This window comes from Phodopus roborovskii, unplaced genomic scaffold, assembly GCF_943737965.1.
Source record: "Phodopus roborovskii unplaced genomic scaffold, PHOROB, whole genome shotgun sequence".
Lineage (NCBI taxonomy): Eukaryota > Metazoa > Chordata > Mammalia > Rodentia > Cricetidae > Phodopus > Phodopus roborovskii.
Genome location: NW_026125052.1, coordinates 12,460,378 through 12,473,585, shown reverse-complemented (window position 1 = coordinate 12,473,585; position 13,208 = coordinate 12,460,378). Strand labels below are relative to the sequence as shown.

General features: G+C 46.6%; 1 protein-coding gene across 1 annotated transcript in view; it reads left to right on the top strand.

Annotated features, from left to right (window-relative positions):
* Positions 1–13,208, top strand: part of Cdk5rap3 (CDK5 regulatory subunit associated protein 3) — a 720,787-nt gene that overhangs the window by 69,760 nt on the left and 637,819 nt on the right. The window lies entirely within an intron of this gene.

Here is a 13,208-nt window from a genome sequence, read left to right as displayed (position 1 = left end):
AGCACCCCCTGTGCACATTTGCTACCTTCCCTTACAAAAAATGGGCCTTGCCCACCTCTGCTCCCTCTTCCATTACTCTTGTCCCCAGGGACCAGTCTTTGCCCTCCTTGTCCCCCTGCCTCCCTCTCTGTCCCTTCTGTCTCCTCTTCCAATGAACCTCCCATGTGAGCCCTTTTGTATGGCATGATTCTTTCCCGCTGTTCTTTACATTACAACAAGCACTTGGGAGGCACAGACAGGCAGATTCTATTGAGTTCTGCCTGGCCTACAGAGTGAGTTCCAGGACAGCCAGGACTACATAGGCAGACATCTACACGTGGATACAAGTCAAAATAAATCCTTAAAAACAAACCCAACATGCTGTCTTTGGGGTTCTACCCTCTGCTTTCTCTGGGATTGTGTGTACTGGGGAGCCTGTGCCTCTCTAACTCAGAGCCCATGCCACGGCTGCACTTGCTCTGCTCTTTTTCTTTTGGAGCCCCAAGGAGACTGGGTTTCCAGTGGGCTCTCCTGTGGGCCTTGGTACTTCTTGGACAGGAGATCATTTCATTTCCTCTGACTCACCCTCCTGTTGCTGCCATGCCTGTGCTGTCTGTCCGTCCTGGGCTTTCAGCATCTGTCCGTGTGTGACAGGAGGAAACCGCTCTCTCGGGCACCAGCCTCCGTCCTTCCTGCTAGAATGTCAAGAGGGGGAGGTGTGTATGTTCCAGAATATGAGACCTGGGTGGGCTGCACTGGACAGGAAACAAAAGTCTCCCTGCTCTGTCTGCAGGATGGGCTTCAGCAGGCCATTCTGGGGAGCAGCTCCCACTTCTCCAGAGCCTTTGGTTTCTCAGAGACAACGCTGCCGAGTGTGTGGAGAAGTGGAGAGATGAGAGAGAGATGGCCAAAAAAAGGAAGCCTGGCATGGTGGTGCAAGTCTATACTCCTAGTACTTGGGAGGCAGAGGCAGGAACAGCAGGGGTTAAAGTCTTGGTTACTTAGCAAGTTTGAGACCAGCCTCATCTCCATGAGACATTGCGTAAAATGAATAAATAAATCTTATATTCAATTCACCCCATTCATTGAATGGCTATACATACACATTCTGACTTTTTTTTTTTTTTTTTTTTTTTTTTTTTTTTTTTTGAGACAGCATCTTGCTATGCAGCCTTGGCTGGCCTGGAACTCACTATATAGTTCTGTCTAGCCTTGAACTCATAGCAATTCTCCTGCATCAACCTCCCCAGTGCAGGGACTATAGGTGGGCACCTCCATGCCTGGCTGTAATCTTAGTTTTAAGATTTGTGACTCTGTATAATGTTGTCCTCACTTAGCTAGTTCAATTGGTGAGTGGCAAAGCTAGGGTTTTACACACACTAAATCCAAAACAAACACCCACTCTCCCCACCTTACAATGCACCTGCCTGGTTGTGACATGTCACACTGAGACCTACACAAGGAACATTACCCAACTCTGGGGCAATTCTGGGAGACCCATGGGATGATTGAACTCAGCTTCAAGCAAGGTTATAGGGAGACATGAATGAACAATGAGATGTTTTCCATGTAGAGGTCAGGAAGCCATGTCCTAAAATCAGACGATGATACTAATCTGGGCCTTAGCGCTCTTTCCATCCTATCTGGATTCTTGCTCCAAGCTAGTGAGTTATTCTCTGCTCTGTCCACATGTACGAATCATCCTGATTCTCAGTTCTTCAGGGGATGGGGAGTAGATCTGACATGTACGAATCATCCTGATTCTCAGTTCTTCAGGGGATGGGGAGTAGATCTGACTGGGCTGGGGTGGGACTGGTTCCCGGGTGCAGCCAAGGTTGAGAAGCATTACGGTAATGGATACCGGGAGGGGCTGGCAGCAAGGGGGGGAGAGGTGTGCATCTTCTGATGGGTTTATGGGAACACACTTTTCAAGGATGATTACCACCCAAGAAAAGAGACCAAATGTCTGCAGTAGCTGGAAAACCAATTGATTTCCTTTGCAAGACATGTTAACATTTTAGTATAGACAGGATAACCCTAGAATCTCTCAGGAGAGCTGTAGGAAAACAATCTCAGGCAGTCATCTAGTCCAACCCCCTGGATCACATAGTGTTGGAGAGGAGGAGATACTTCTATAGATGGATTTGCTTTTCAAGGACAGGTCTCATGTGTCCCAGGGTAGCCTCAGACTCTCCTCATACTTGCAATGGAAGGAGACTGGCCTTAGCCTGACCTTCCTCCCTCCACCTCCAGAATGCTAGGATTTTAAGACATGCACCACCATATCTAGCTGCTTTTTCTGTTTTGTCTTGTTTTTTGTTTGTTTGTTTGTTTTTCAAGACAGGGTTTCTCTGTGTAGCTCTGGCTGTCTTGGAACTCACCCTATAGACCATGCTGGCCTCAAACTCAGAGATCCCTCTGTCTCTGCCTCCCAAGTGTTGGGATTAAAGGTGTGTGTCACCACTGCCTGGCATGTACTCATGTACGTGGTATGTATGTATGTATGTATGCATGCATGCATCTATGTATTCATTTATTTAGTACAGGGTCTCATCATGTATCCCAGGCCTGTTTCCAGCTCTCAGTGCCCCTGCTTCATCTTCTGAAGGTTGGGATTGTAGGTTTCCATCACTATATCCAGCTAAATAATTTTATTTTGTTTTGAGACAAAGTCTCACCAGGTAGCCCTGATTGGCCTGGAACTCACAGAGATCTACCTGCTTCTGTCTCCAAGTGCTGGGATCTGCCTCCAAGGGTGTGACCCCACCCCTCCCCCAGCCAGTTAAGCATTTTTAAAGAAGGGAAAATGTTGGACAACATTATTTCCCCTAATGGCATAACGCTGCCACTAGGGGACAAAGCCATTTCCACTATTCCTGGTGTGAGTTCCAGTCATTCTACCCTCTCATAAGCCCTTCTCTGAGCATTTCCTGGTTGGCCTCATCCTTCAGGAGGATGGAAGTCCCTGCAAAAGCAGCCTTTCCTACTGGACAGGTGGCAGAGTCAGCCTGTGTCCCCAGGAGGAGTGGGTATCACACCATATGCCTTGTATGGCCCTTTTCAAATGTTGATTTACTTTGCGCATGCATGCCCACAGTTGTTCACACATGTCACTGCAGGCATGTGGAGGTCAGAGGGCAACTTTGTGGAGTCAGTTCTGTCCTTCGTCCATGTGAGTCCCAGGGATCAAACTCAGATGATGGGGCCTGCTAAGTGTCTTTACCTGGTGAACCAGCTCATGGCCCCTTAGCTCCCTCTTTTATGATCCCAAGTCCCTGCTGCACTCATCCTGGCTTCCCACGGCTTTTCTCTGTTTTTGTGGCCCGCAGTTGCCAGGCAAGCCTGGTTTTCCTGATGACCGTCAGCCCCTCCCTTAGGAAGCGAGGGCATGCTCTCATTTTTTCCAGCTGTCTTCTCAGTCTGATTTAATGGATATCCACGGACTGATGACACATCAGCATGGGATCTTTCTTTTGCTTCTTGGGTAATTGTCCTATTAACAGCTGTCCCAGGCAAAGACAAGGGGGAGGGCTTAAGGGAGGGAGGAGGGTGCTTTCCCTGGTGAAGAACACACCCTAGATTTTACAAGGTTAACCAGCAGGTTCCGGGAAGGAGCCTTTGCACCTGCTCAGACTTGATCTGGCTTTTGGTCTGATCTCCCAACTACTGCATATTAAATATCCCTAACGCTTGCACCCTGCCAGGCCAAAGTTGCCTGCTGTTACGACTGAGGTTGTCTGTATTGGTTTAACCTCAGCAAATTTTAAACTTTCTTTTCTTTTTTTTTAATCCTTCTTTTTCTTGCTACTGAGAAGCAGGTTCAAATACTCTCCCCCTTTTTGGGTATTGCTGGGAATCAAATCAAGGGCCTTTGACATGTGAAGTAAGTGCATATTCTACTGTCCCTCAAACATAACATCTAACACAGTCTAACTCCACAACAGTTTCTGATCTCTCGTTTTCGCTCTCAGTTTACACACAAATAATTATTATACACATTTATATAGCGTTGGGTGCTAAAACAAAATGATCAGGGCAGTGTAGGAAAACCCGAAAGATCTCTCCGAAACTCTCTCACCCTCTCCAACCGGACCGGAGCCTCTCTTCTCAGTGCCTGCCATTCCCCTGACATCTGGGACCCCAGAGGGAGGGAAGGGAAAGAGGAAGGTAGTCACTGCTGTTCTGTGACACTCAGCAGTTATTAAAAAGTGATCAAAGCATGGCCAGCTGTGGTTGCACAGTCTTTGGGAGGCAGGGGCAAGTGAATCTTTGTGAGTTTTTAGGCCAGCTTGAGCTGCAAAGTGAGTTCTAGGCAAGCCAGGACTGCCCAGAGAGAGACCCTGTCTCAAAATAAATAAACAAAATAAAGTGACCAAATAATGAAGGTGGTGGCAGCTACTTGTGAGGCTGAAGCAGAAGGGTCACATGTCTCCAGGAAGAGTCTGGGTGACCCAGAAATTACCTACACTCAGAAGCTGAAACTGGGAGGTTGTTCCAGGCTAGCACAGGGAGCCCTTGATTCAAAACTCCATAGGAGGGCTGGCAAAGTGACTCAGCAGGTAAAAGCACGGGCTGCTAACCCTGATGACACAAGTTTCTTCTCTGGCATCCACATGGTGAAAGGAGACAGCCCCTTCCTGAAGCCTCCTCACACACGTATTCCTGCATATGTGTGCGAGCAAGCACAGGCAAGTAAATGTCATTCAATATTTTTAAAGAAGCCAAAGAAAAAAACAAAAATGGTCTCGTCAAGCCTGGCAGCGCTGCTTGGGAGACTGAGCCAGGAAAATAACAAGTTCAAGGTCTGTGTCAGCTGCAGAGTGAGTTTAAGGCCAGTCTGGGCAACTTAATGAGACCCTGTCTCAGAAAAGAAAGCAGAAAGAGGGTTAGGGATATAGATCAGTGGTAGCTGCCTAGCACATTCGACACCCTGAGTTCAACCCCTGGTGCTACAACTGTAACTCAGAATTTGACACTGTTCACTCCTATGATTTTGTTGCTGTTTTCTCTGTGTAGCTGTGGCTTTGTAGAGCAGGTTGGCCTTAATTCACAGAATACTGGGATTAAAGGCATGTGCCTAGTTTACACCTATGATTTTTTAAAATGCCTTCAAGTTCTTGATTGACTTTGTGGTTTATAGTTACAGTGACATCTAAATCTCTCCCCTCTCCCATCCCCCAGAGTCAAGGTTTCTCTGTGCATCCCTGACTGTCCTGGAACTTGCTCTGTAGATCAGGCTAGCCTTATCCTTGGAGATCTACTTGCCTCTGCCTCCCCAGTGTTGGTTTTAAAGGTATTCACCATTACCCCCTCACTCCAAATCTCTTTTTTAGTACAATATTTGTATTCATTTTTTGAGAATTTCATATATATTGTGCTGGCTAGTTTTTATGTTGACTTGACACAAGCTGGAATCATCAGAGAGGAGCAAGCTTCAATTGAGAAAATGCCTCTAGAAGATCAGGCTGTGGGCAAGCCTTTAGGGCATTTTCTTAATTATTGATGCTGTGGGAGGGCCCAGCCCCTGGGCTGGTGGTCCTGGTTCTAAAAAAAGCAGGCTGGCAATCTAAGGGGGGGGGGAGGAAGCTAAGGGCAACAAGGCAGTAAGCAGACCTTCCATGGTTTCTGCATCAGCTTCTGCTTCCAGATTCCTGCCCTGTTTGAGTTCCTGCCCTGACTTCCTTCAGTGATATGGAAAAGTAAGCTAAATAAACCCTTTCCTTCTCAAGTTGCTTTGGTCATGATGTTTCATCATAACAATAGAAACCCTAACTAAGGTGTGTGTGTGTGTGTGTGTGTGTGTGTGTGTGTGTGTGTGTGTGTGAAATGTATTTTGAACAGATCCAGCCTGAATTCATTCCCTTCTCCTCTCCCAGAACTCTTCCATCCTCAGTTCTCTTCGTCCACTTTCATGTGGGTTCTGTGAATGCAATTGGGGTTGTATCACCAGGAGGCAAGTCTTTACCCAATAAACCATCTTGTCCCCCCAACATTTTTTGAGACAGGGTCTCAGCCAGATGTGATCATTTCTGTAATCCTTGCCCTTGGGAAACTAAAGCAAAGGAATAGATATGGATGGATGGGATGGATGGACAGACAGCAAGACATTAAATTGGGGCTCAAAGCCGGGCGTTAGTGGCGCACGCCTTTAATCCCAGCACTCAGGAAGCACAGGCAAGTGGATCTCTGTGAGTTTGTGAGTTCGAGGCCAGCCTGGTCTATAAAGGTAGTTCCAGGATAGGTTCCAAAACAATGCAGGGAAACCAAAAAAAAAAAAAAAAAAAAAAGCAGAAACTGACTAGGGAAGTTGAGACAGTCAGTTGGAATTAAGCATTCTCTCTGTGTATTAGCTTCCTGTAGCAGGACTTGTGGCTACTCCTCTTTCCCACTGCAGCCTCCCCTTTTTTTTCTTGTGAGACAGGATCTCACTTTGTGGCTCTGGAACTCTCTTTATCGACCACGCTGGCTCTGGAGTGCTGGAATAAATGTCCTAGGCCACCATGCTGCCCTGTAGACGCTTTTGTATCACAGCAGTAAGTGGCACAGTGGTTTCACTCTGGGACTGATTTTACTGTTCTCTCCCTCCCTGTCAGAATTCTGGGTCGAGCATCCCAACCCAAAGACAAGGGAGGACACTTGACATAAGCAGGCTTGGGTCTGAAGGGGAGGGCGTCTCAGCTTTCACAGCCACCTTCTCAGTGAACTCAAACAGCACATGAGGATTGGAGGACTCTTGACATAAACATGCTTGGGTCTGAAGGGTTGGATCTAAGCTTTCACAGCCACCCTCTCAGTGACTTCAAACAGCACATGACACTTCACCAGTGTATTGTATATTACAATGTCATTCCATACTACTATGCAGGTTGTCATCTCTTTTTCTTTCCTTGTATTGTGAGACAAGATAAATTCCCTCTATATAGCTGAGGCTGTCCCTGAACTATCTTCCCGTCATCCTACCATACTCTGAGATTGGAGTTGTGGGCTACTGTACCTGGCTCCAATTTCTCCTTTAAGAAAATATTTATTTATTTATTTTTCTTTTTTGGTTTTTCAAGATAGGGTTTCTCTGTATTGCTTTGGAGTCTGTCCTGGAACTCTCTCTGTAGACAAGGCTAGCCTCAAACTCACAGAGATCCACCTGCCTCTGCCTCTTGAGTCCTGGAATTAAAGGTGTGCACCACCAACGTCCGACTTTCTTTTATTTTTGAGATTACCATTTCTACTATATCTCCTTGCTTGTTCCTCCCTCCAAAGCTTCCCATATACCCCTCCTTAATCTTTTTCCAAATTCTTGATCTCTTTTTTCATTAATTGCGGTTACATGCATGTATGTATATCCATATGCATTCCTAAATATACCGTGCTCAGTCTGTGTAATGTTACTTGTATGTATATTTTCAGGGCTGACCATTTGAAACTGGACAAACAATTGTACTCTTCCCCGAAGAAGACTATTTTTTCCCACTCTCAGAAATTCTCAGCTGCTTATAGTTCTTTGTATAGGGCTGAGGTCTTATGGGCTTTTCCCCATCCTCTTTTGCATGTCTATTGGTATTGCTCTTGTTCAGCTAAAAGAAAACTATTACTTTTAATAAAACAAATAAATAGAACCATTTTCATCAGAAATGCTACTGCACACTGAGGGCCAATGTCCCACTGATTTGTGTTTGCCACATGTGAATTGGTACACCTGCTGGAGCCCAGAAGAACCTTTCCCAACACTGACATCATACATCTGTTTCCACCAACCACCAAGGCTCAGCAGCCACACAGTGGGAGAGTGCCTGAGTGTGGACAGAAGTCTTCAACATCCTGCTGGTGACAGAGTTTCCACCTGGTACCACTGAACTGCTGACTCCAGATCCCCACACCTGGCACAATGGTGTCACCTCCTCCAAGGCCTCTGGCCTCTCCATGCTATTTATTGTCCTTCATGGTCATGGCTAGAAAAGACACTCTGTTTCTGACATTTTGAGACACCAGATGACTAGGTTCTTGGCAGAGATATGGAAGAGGTATTTGTTCTGATTGGGAAGGACTTCTGTGCTGAGTATCAGCTTGCTGAAGTCACATTGCTGGGCTCCAGGGAGACCAGGGTATCCATCTTCCCAAATGGGTCACTACCACCAGGATGTAGTTACTAAAGTTTGTGCAGATCTCCCATTGAGGACCCCTTTCTCTCTTCCCTGTACACCACTGCTGTCTTCTGTTTGGATACTACCAGAGGTTTACATCCCATGGTTCCACTCTTCAGTGGAGGCTGGTTCAGAGAAATCACCACTTCCTCAAGGAGAGCAAACTGTGTTCTACCCATGGGTGAAGGACCCTGAGCTTGCACAGGATAGGGGGTGATGTGTGAACTTTCTGTAAATTGTGCCTCTATCCTTTTTCTACTAATAGCAATATTTACCTTCATGGTCTTAATAATTTAGCGGCTAAATGGTTTGTTTTATTGTAGGATATCATATCCTTTTTCAAAGTGTGGAAATTAATTCTTGACTATATTATCAGAATTTTAAGACAAAAGCTTGGGCTCTGGCAGCCCTAACAAGCCAGGCTCTTGGATCCATCCCAATATGTCAGTTGAAGAGATGAGTGTATTAGTTACTTTTCTATGGCTGTGATAAAACACCATGACCAAGGCAACTTATATGAGGATTTGGGACATACAGTTCCAGAGGGCTAAGAGTCCCTTATCCTCATAGCAGGGAGGTGTGACAACAGGCAGGCATGACAAGTAGAGCTGGAAACTGAGAGCTGAAGGATCAGGTCTCTAACAGCAAACAGCAAATATAGTGAATTTGAAATGGAAAGTCTTCTGAAACCTCAAAGCCCATCCAGGGACATACTTCCTCCAGAAAGGCCACACCTCCTAGGCCTTTGCACAGATTTCTCCTGGAGATCAAATATTCAAATGTCCATCTCATTCAACCCATTGCAAACAATGGTGAAAAGCAAAGACAAATTTCATCGAAGTGGCTTATTGGAAAGAGGAACAAGTTAAAGAACCCAGCAAAACTGAGTTTCTCTTCAGCGTGCTAACATAAGCTCCAGATCACTGGTTCTTAACCTGGGGGTCTTGACCCCCTTAGGAGTCAAATGGCCCTTTCACAAAGGTCACCTAAGACCATCAGAAAGCAGATATTCACATTATGATTCACGATTAGCAAAATTACAGCTATAAAATAGCAAGGAAAATAATTTTATGGTTGGGGGTCACCATAACATTAGGAACTAACTGTATTAAAGAGTTGCAGCATTAGGAAGGTTGAGAACCACTGCACTAGATTTAAACAGGGAAGATCTGAGAAAATAGGCAAGAGACATGCATAATGAAGCAACCATTACTTCAGTTCTGGCTCTGCAAAGTGGCCTAAAGAATTGATTTCAAAGCCTGAGAGAACAATCTAGATTCATGGGTTCTCCTGCTTGAGGGTACACAGCCTTATCACCACAGAGAGCTGCTCCCATTTGATTACTTATCTGACTGGAGCACATTGTAGGGGTCTTGAAGGGGGAATTTAAAAACTGATAAGATGACTAAACAAGATAGATACAAAATGGAGAGACTCTAGGCTTTTACTCTGCTTTTAATTATAATTATCTTGTGAGGCCAAGAGAGGAACTCGGCTTAAAAAAAAAAAAATCAAAAGTAGTCTCAAAAGCCCATAATAATTGACTTCCTTCTCATTTATTGATTTATTTTTGGCTTTTTGAGACAGGGTCCCTCATTGGAGCCTTTTCTGGAACTCACTCTGTAGACCATGCTGGCCTCGAACTCACAGAGATCTGCCTGCCTCTGCCTCAGCCTCCTGAGTGCTGAGTGCTGGGACTAAAGACATGCACCACCACATGTCTATTCCTTTCTTCCCTTTTAAGAAGGGTTAGTTAGGGATTGAATTTAGGGGCTTGTCATTTTCTGTTTGTTAGATCTTTTTTTTCCCCCCACTTTTCTGGTTGTTTTTAGATAGGCTGTTGCTGTGCAGCCCTCTTTGGCGTGAATAAAATTCATCACATAAACTAGCTGCTCTAAAACTTGCAGTGATCCCTCTGTTTTCTGAGTGCTGGGATGACAAGCCTGTGCTCCTACCCCATCTGGGCCTTGATCGTGTTAGGAATGCACTTTAGCTGAAATTGATGAAATGCACCCAAAATACAGTACTTGGGGGGCTGAAACAGGAGGTTTGCCTTACATTCCAGGACTACCTGGGGCTATGGAACGAGAACCTCTCTCAGAAAATAAAGCAAAACAAACCACTGTACTCTCAGAATGCTTCTATTTTATTGGGATCTTCAAATTACAGGCTCTATACCTGCTTGGTTTCCTTTTCCCTTGTTACTTTTTGTTTATCCAAGCAGTTTGAACACAATGCCTCTTGCATGCTAGATAAGTACTTTAGGTAAATACTCTATCACCAAGTATCCTGGTATTCCTTTTATTGTTTTTTTTTTTTTTCTTTTTAAAAATAGGGTCTATATGTAGCTCTGGATGTTCTGGAACTCTCTATGTAGACCAGGCTGTCCTTGAACTCACAAGAGATTTGCCTGCCTCTGCCTCCCAAGAGTGCTGGGATTGAAGGCATGGGCCACTATCACTGGCTACCCTGTTGTTTTGAAGACCCTACAGTTAACACACAAATTTCTCATCTCATAGGGTTTACATTCTAGTTATTTATTGGGACATATTAAAATGATGACTAAATAAAGCAGTCTTTGAAAATATAAACTAGCTCAAAATAATTTAACTTTAAAAAAGGTATATAGTAGTTCAGTAATTTGCAAGGATCAGTTGGAAAGATGCAGGTATGTATTTATATCGGTTAAAGTGCTTTATGACTCTGTGAACCCCTCCAAATCCACGCACAGTATGAATTTATCTGATGTGTTATCCGCTGGCCTTGTCCTTAATTACACAAGGACAATAAGCAATGAACTGTCAACTAGAGTATGGCCTCTTAAAAGAAGACATGAACTCAGCTGGCACCTCACCTCTGTCCCACAGCTGGGATCAACACAGTACAAATTCCAATTCAATGATTTCCTAAATATGGTCTTCGACCTGCTGCATCAGAATTACTCAAGAGGACATGCTATCCTACCGCATGGCTACTGAACAAGAATCTCTCAGAGGCTTTGGAATTTGGAATCTAACAAATGTTGAGAGCACACTAAATTTGAGTCACAAAAAAATGGTTTGGTGGTATTGGTGTATGGGATTGGAGAACTCCAGCAACTAAGGAACGATCCTGAAAAGCAAAAACTAAGCTGTGTATGAGAGGTTAGAGGAGGGGGAGGGGTTTTTCGGGAATTCCTTCGATGACAGAAATGGTTACTGTGTCCCACCTTTCACACTACCAACACCCCACTACTGCCATAACAATCTGTCTGCCGGGCAGCTTCCGCCACTTGACTGTTGCCTGGGCTACAAGATACCACCCTTCCAGCCCGATCCAGGTTACTACATCAGGCCCTAAGGCAAAGGTGAGGGGGGTGGGGCTCCGGTTTCCGTTGCCAGTACCCAAGATGGCTACACGAGCGTCGCCACCACGAGAACCACATGCTCTGTTCTCCGCCTCGGCCTCCTTAGGTCTCACTGGACTTTTGCAAGTCACCGTGGGAACCCTCAAGGACCGAATTCCGGGCTCCGGCGGCAACACTCCTTTCTCTGCCTTAAAAGACCTCATTCCGAGACAAACAATGCACCAGAAGCACCTAACTTACACCACCACCCGCCTTCGACGCGCGGCGGAGAGGTTCAGAATGCCGGACACTAGGGCCTTCGCCCCACTCATTGGTGGGTCCAGGCCGCGGGGCGGGCCTGCACACTCATTGGGCTGCCCTCCACGTCAGTCTCGGGAAAACGGGGCCGAGGAGGCGGAGGCACCACTCGGCTATTGGGTTTCCTTTGCTGTCAATCAAAGCGACATCCGGTGACGACCCAGGCTGCGGCCAGCTGATTGGAGCGAATGTTTCTGGGGTGCCATGGAGGGCGGGTCTTCGAGTGCAGTGGAAGGAGGGGGCGGGGAGGGAAGCCGAGGCTGGGCGCTCCAGGCCGGCCGGAGGTGGCGGCGGCGGCGGCGGCGGCGGCAGCGAGGCCGGGACTCGGGCTGAGGGCCTGCTGTGGCGACAGCGGTGGACTGCGACATCAGCAGTGGGTACCTGACACATTGCCTTTCCTCACGAGAGGGCCGCGGCGCAACAGGGTCGAAGCTTGTGGGATGAGGGGCGGCGAGATGCGGTTGAGGGGCGGGAGGCAGGACGCGGGAGGCCGAGCGGGGGTCCTAGCCCGACTCGGGCTCTGGACACGGCAGGAAAGAAAAGCGGGGCCGAAAAGAAAGCTCGTTCCTGGGTGGGCTGGGCTGAGCGGGGCCGAGGGCTTGGGAGGGCGTGGTGAGGCTGCACTGGAGTGGGGTGGGGCCTCAGGAGCGGAGGGCGGGGCGAGGCTCGCTTTTAAGGGTGGGTCAAGGCCAGGAAAGTAGCACTTGTCGCTTGGTGTCCCAGAAAGCCAGAAGCCGAGGCGTCGACCGTGGGCATGGCAGCTTGGTCCCAGCCAGACTCGGGTATGGGGCAGGGTGGGACCGGACTCGGGCCAGGGTGCTCTCAGGCCTTCTTGGCTTTTGAGAACTTTTGTCCGCTCTCTCAAACTTAATTGGCACTTGGGAAGTTTTAGTAATAAATTGCGCGAGGACGGGCGAGTATCAGAAGCTGAGATGTTTACTCAACTTATGAGGGTATTCGTGGGTGTGTTTGCCTCCTAGGTGTAGAGAGATCCCACTTCACCTTTAGGGTGAAGTTGATAGTGGGTTTCAACCCAGGAGTTGGTCTATTCGGATTACCGAAAGCGCAAAAGTAGAAACCAGAAGCGGAAAGGCAAATTTACCTTCTCCCCACTTGGCAACTTAGATTGAGAACTTGGCCATATCCTTTTGCTTTGGCTCAGAAGGTCATGCGAGTAAAGATAAAACCTGTGAATTTAAATTCCGGATAGAGCAAGGCCGATCCCTCTCCTGCCCCTGCCGCCGTTTTCTTCTATTTTGCCATACTAGAGATTGAACCAGGGCTTCTTAATTAGGCTCCAAATGGTCATATACTTTCCCTTTAAATTGTTTTCTTGTTTACTATTAAAATGGTCTCATTTTGTCTAGGCTGGTCTTATACTCCTGATCGTCATGTTTCAGCTTTATTATTTTTTTTAACGCAAAAACGACAGGAAAGGGAAATTAGTT